Consider the following 6,562-nt stretch of genomic DNA (forward strand, 5'->3'; position numbering starts at 1 on the left):
AGGCCAGGCGCAGTGGCTCACACCTGTATTCCCAGCACTTTGGAAGGCCGAGGCGGGTGGATCATGAGGTCAGGAGATCGATACCATCCTGGCTAATACGGTGAAACCCCGTCTCTACTAAAAATACAAAGAAAAAAATTAGCTGAGCATGGTGGCGGGCACCTGTAGTCCCAGCTACTCGGGAGGCTGAGGCAGGAGAATGGCGTGAACCCAGAAGGCGGAGGTTGCAGTGAGCTGAGATCATGCCACTGCACTCCAGCCTGGTGACAGAGCAAGACTCCATCTCAAAAAAAAAAAAAAAAAAAATTTACATAAACTATAAAACTACTCCCAATAAAGAAAATTATCGGCTGGGCACGGTGGCTCAAGCCTGTAATCCCAGCACTTTGGGAGGCCGAGACGGGCGGATCACAAGGTCAGGAGATCGAGACCATCCTGGCTAACATGGTGAAACCCCATCTCTACTAAAAAATACAAAAAAACTAGCCGGGCGAGGTGGCGGGCACCTGTAGTCCCAGCTACTCGGGAGCCTGAGGCAGGAGAATGGCGTAAACCTGGGAGGCGGGGCTTGCAGTGAGCTGAGATCCGGCCACTGCACTCCAGCCTGGGCAACAGAGCGAGACTCCGTCTCAAAAAAAAAAAAAAAAAAAAAAAGAAAATTATCAGTAAGAGCCAAGACATCAGCAAAATTATACTCAATGAAGTAAAAAATAAACAGGAAACCAAGTTAACCAAGTTATCTAAAGCCAAATAAAAAGTTTTACTACATAAAAAACAATATGCGGATCTAAGGGTATAAAATTTTTAAAAATTATATGAAAAAACAAATATTAAGAACTCAAAGACTAGCAATGAGTGCTTTGCAAGAAATACAAGAGATTAGACAGTGACTACAATCTACTTTCAAAAAGATTAAAAATACCCACAGCAGGCTGGGCGCGGTGGCTCACACCTATAATTCCAGCACTTTGGGAGGCTGAGGCAGGTGGATCACGAGGTCAGAAGTTCAAGACCAGCCTGGCCAACATGAGGAAACCCCATCTCTACTAAAAATACAAAAATTAGCTGGGTGTGGTGGCATGTTCCTGTAATCCCAGCTACTTGGGAGGTTGAGGCAGAATTGCTTGAACCAAAACCCAAGAGGCAGAGGTTACAGTGAGTGCAAATCACGCCACTGCACTCCAGCCTGGGCTACAGAGCGAGACTCCATCTCAAAAAAAAAAAAAAAAATTACCCACAGCTAACATCTTACTGAACGGGGAAAAGCTGAAAGCTTTTCCTCTAAGAGCTGGAACAAGACAAGAATGTCTACTCTCATTACTCTTATTCAACATAGTACCAGAAGTCCTACACAGAGCAATTAGGCAAGAACTTAAAATAAAAGGCATCCAAATGGAAAAGGAGGAAGTCAAATTGTCCCTGTTTGTAGATGATAGGATCATATATATAGAAAAACTTACTCTACCACAGAACTCTTAAAACTGATCAATTCAGTAAAGTTGCAGGATAAAAAAATTAACATATAAAAATCAGTAGTATTTCCATACATGTACAACAAACTTCGCTGAAAAAGAAATCAAGAAGACAATCCCATTTACAGTAGCTATCAAAAAATAAAATAAAATACCTAGGAATAAATTTAACCAAGGAGGTGAAAGATGTCTACAAGGAAAACTACAAAACACTGATGAAAGATATTGAAGAGGATACAAACAAATGAAAGACATCCCATGCTCACGGATTTGCAAAAATTCATATTATTAACATAACAATACTACCCAAAGCAAGCTACAGATTTAATGCAATCCCTATCAAAATGCAAATGACATTCTTCACAGAAGTAGAAAAAAAAATCCTAAAATTTGTATGAAACCAGAAAAGACCCCAAATAGCTAAAGCAATCCTGAGCAAAAAGAACAAATCTGGAGGTATCACATTATCAGGCCTCAAAATATACTACAAAGTTGTAATAACCAAAACAGCATGGTACTGGCATAAAAACAGACACAGAGACTAATGGAACAGAATAGAGAACCCAGAAACTAATCCACATACAGCCAACTGATTGTTGGTAAAGGTGCCAAGAATACTCATTGGGGAAATGACCATCTTTTGAACAAATGGTGCTGGCTTGTAAGTGGGAGCTAAGTTATGAGGACTGTAAGGCATAAAAGTGATATGATGGACCTTGGGGACTCGGGGGGAGAGTTGGAAGGAGGGTAAGGGATAAAATACTACATACTGGGCACAGTATACACAGCTTGGGTGATGGGTGCACTAAAATCTCAGAAATCACAACTAAAGAACTTATCCATGTAACCAAAAACCACCTGTATGCCAAAAATTACTGAAATAATGTGAATACACTTAGTGCCATTGAATTGTACACTTAAAATATAAAATTTTATGTTCTGTGTATTTTACCACAATAAAATTAAATCTCTTAAAACTTAAAACAGAAAAACAGGCTAGGCATGGCACTTCATACCTGTAATCCCAGCACTTTGGGAGGCTGAGGCAGGTGGATCACTTAAGGTCAGGAATTCAAGACCAGCCTGGCCAATATGGTGAAACTCCATATCCACTGAAAATACAAAAAACTGGCCAGGTGTGGTGGCAGGCGCCCATAATCCCAACTACTCAGGAGGCTGAGGCAGGAAAATTGCTTGAAGAGCAAGGAGGTGGAGATTGCAGTGAGCCAAGATTTAAAAAAAAAAAAAAAAAAAAAAATGACGCTGGAAAACTGGATATCTATATGCAAAGAATAAAACTAGAACCCCATTTCTCACCCTATACAAAAAGTCAACTCAAAATGGACCAAAGACCTAAATGTAAGACACCAAACAATAAAACTACTAGAAGAAAACACAGGGGAAATGCTTCAGGACACTGGTCTAGGAAAATATTTTATGAATAAGACCTCAAAAGCACAGGCAATAAAAAGCAAAAATACACAAATGAGATTATATCATACTAAAAGCTTCTGCACTGTAAAGTTGAAACAATCAGCAGAGTAAAAAGGCAATCTACAGAATGGGAGAAAGGATTTGCAAACTACTCATTCAATAGGGAACTAATATCCAGAATATACAAGGAACTCAAACATCTCAACATCAAAAAAATGAAGCAACGCTATTTAAAAATGGAAAAACGAGGCCAGGCGCGGTGGCTCAAGCCTGTAATCCCAGCACTTTGGGAGGCCGAGACGGGCGGATCACGAGGTCAGGAGATCGAGACCATCCTGGCTAACACAGTGAAACCCCGTCTCTACTAAAAAATACAAAAAACTAGCCGGGCGAGGTGGCGGCGCCTGTAGTCCCGGCTCCTCGGGAGGCTGAGGCAGGAGAATGGCGGGAACCCAGGAGACGGAGCTTGCAGTGAGCTGAGATCCGGCCACTGCACTCCAGCCTGGGTGACAGAGCGAGACTCCGTCTCAAAAAAAAAAAAAAAAAAAAAAAAAAAATGGAAAAACGATTATCCTCAGTGAAGTTACTCAGGAACAGAAAACCAAATAACACATGTTCTCACTTATAAGCAGGAGCAAAGCCATGACATAAAAAGGAATATAGAGGGATATAACGGACATTAGAGACCAAGAAAAGGGGAGGATGGGAGAGGATGAGGAATGAAAAATTACCTGTTGGGGACAATGTAGACTCTTTGGGTGAACAGGTACACCAGAAGCCCAGACGTCACCACTGTATGATTCATCCATGTAACCAAAAACCACTGTACCCCTAAAACTTGAAATATTTAAAATTTTGTTAATTTGGATAGAGTTAAAAAAAAGAGAGGCCTAGTTGAGAGAAAAATTTAATGGCCAGGTGCGGTGGCTCAAGCCTGTAATCCCAGCACTTTGGGAGGCCGAGACAGGCGGATCACAAGGTCAGGAGATCGAGACCTGCCTGGCTAACACGGTGAAACCCCGTCTCTACTAAAAAATACAAAAAACTAGCCGGGCGAGGTGGCGGGCGCCTGTAGTCCCAGCTACTCAGGAGGTGGAGGCAGGAGAATGGCATAAACCCGGGAGGTGGAGCTTGCAGTGAGCTGAGATCCGGCCACTGCACTCCAGCCTGGGTGACAGAGTGACACTCTGTCTCAAAAAAAAATAATAATAATAATGTTGAAGATGATTCAATGGAATATGCTAAAGGTGCAATTGCTTCTATAAATTAAAAAATAAATAGATAAGCAAACAAAAATAAAAATTAAAAAATGGGCAAATGAGCCAGGTGCAGTGGCTCACGCCTATAATCTCAGCATTTTGAGAGGTTGAGGTGGGTGGATTGCTTTATCCCAGGAGTTGAAGACCAGCCTGGGCAAGATGGCAAAACCCTTTCTCTACAAAAAATACAAAAAAAATAGCCTGGCATGGTGGCACATGCCTGTGGTATCAGCTACTTAGGAGGCAAAGGTGGGAGGATTGGTTAAGCCCTGGAAGACAAGGCAACATTGAGATGTGATTACACACCACTGCACTACAGCCTGGGTAACAGTGAGATCCTGTGTCCAAAAAAAAAAAAAAAAGGCAGGGGGTGGGGGGAATAATCTGAACAGACATTTCTCAAAAGAAGACACACAAATGGCCAAAAAATATATGAAAAAATGCCCAACATCACTAATCATCAGGGAAATGTATATCAAAACTATGCTGAGGTATCAGGTCATCTCAGTTAGGATAGCTATTAACAAAAAGACAAAAAATAACAAATGCTGGTGAGGATGCAGAGAAAAGGGAACTCTTATACAGTGTTGGTGGGGATGTAAACCTAGTTCAGCCACTATGGTAAACAGTATGGAGGTTCCCCAAAAACTACAAATCAAACTCCCATAGGATCCAGCAATCCCACTACTGGGCATTTATCCAAAGGAAAGGAAATCATTATATCAAAGAGATATCTGGGCGGGCAGAGTGGCTCATGCCTGAAATCCCAGCACTTTGGGAGGCCAAGGCAAGCAGATCGCCTGAGGTCGGGAGTTTGAGACCAGCCTGGCCAACATGGTGAAAGCCTATCTCTACTAAAAATATAAAAATCAGCTGAGTGTGGTGGTGTGCACCTGTAATCCTACCTACCTGGGAGGCTGAGGCATGAGAATGGCTTGAACCATGGAGGCAGATGATGCAGTGAGCTGAGATCGTGCCACTGCCCTCCAGCCTAGGCGACAGAGGGAGACCCCATCTAAAAACAAAAAGCAAACAAAAAAACAAACTAGCGATCAATTCAAGTATCTCTAAAAGCTTACCACTAAGGAAAATGATTATATCCATAGATTTCCTCCCCCAAACCAGCTTAGTCCACACGTAAATCATTAGCAACTCGGCCCTAACTCATTTTATCATAGTTACAAGAGAAGTTAGTGAGAAAAGCACGAACTAGGAAAACAAAACCCAAGGCAATCCAGGTCAACTTGGGCTGACTGCAGACATCAGTTCCTTATGCCTGGGCACACAGCACAACTCACAACACTGCCTTTTTCACAGATCCCCTCTGTAATGTCCTCCACAAAACCCATCACCATAGTGCATGATGTTTCAAAATAAACAACCATTATGAGAAAAACATGCAGTATGTCTTACAGTGTTGTATTCCTTAAAAATATGACAACAAAAAAACATGGAGAAAAACCAACGCCTTTAAAAGTAATCTACAGGCCGGGCACAGTGGCTCACGCCTGCAATCCCAGCACTTTGCAAGGCTGAGGTGGCAAGATCACCTGAGGTCAGGAGTTTGAGATCAGCCTGGCCAACATGGTGAAACCCTGTCCTTACTCAAACTACAGAAATTAGCCAGGCATGGTGGCGGGCGCCTGTAATCCCAGCTATTCGGGAGGCTGAGGCAGGAGAATCGCTTGGACCCAGGAGGCAGAGGTTGCAGTGAGCCAAGATCGTGCCACAGCAGTCCAGCCTGGGCCACAAGAGTGAAACTCTGTCTCACTCTTATAAATAAAATAAAAATAATAAATCAAAAGCAATTTACATTCTACAGACATACTAATGAATGACATAAATGAGGTAATATGACATAAAACAAAATGGACAAAATATATTATGATTATTTTCTTCAGTGTACAGAAGTCATGGAACTTCTGGACTATCTAGCTACATAAAAAATATTGAATTGTCTGTTCTGTTAACATAAAATAGGTATGTCAAACTGTTTGTCACAGAAACCAAAATATCCACACAAATCTCTTTTTTCCTGCACCCTCACTTTGCCTGTTTCCTATTCTCCACTAAATGCTTTAACTCTTCATTTGGCCTGGCCCTTGCACCCAAGCATGACTGACAGGAAATCCTAAAGGCCCTAGATTCTATAGTGGCTGTTTGCAAGGGAGAGGAGGCTATAAGTAACTGCCACACTGGATTCTCTTATGTGAGAAGAAAGAAAGTATCCTGAATGCTTCTCGCGTATAAAACAGCAGGAAGGCAGGGTGTCTGTGTGGCCCAAGGAGCCAGAGGTAGCAAACTATGGGCAGAAGAATTGTGACCAAAGGCTAGAAGAGGGAAGGTCTGCAGTCAGCCTTGTCTTCTACCTCTCTGGTGTTTGCTTCTCATGAGCAG

Source organism: Trachypithecus francoisi, unplaced genomic scaffold, assembly GCF_009764315.1.
Source record: "Trachypithecus francoisi isolate TF-2019V2 unplaced genomic scaffold, Tfra_2.0 Lachesis_group17, whole genome shotgun sequence".
In the NCBI taxonomy this organism is placed as follows: Eukaryota; Metazoa; Chordata; class Mammalia; order Primates; family Cercopithecidae; genus Trachypithecus; species Trachypithecus francoisi.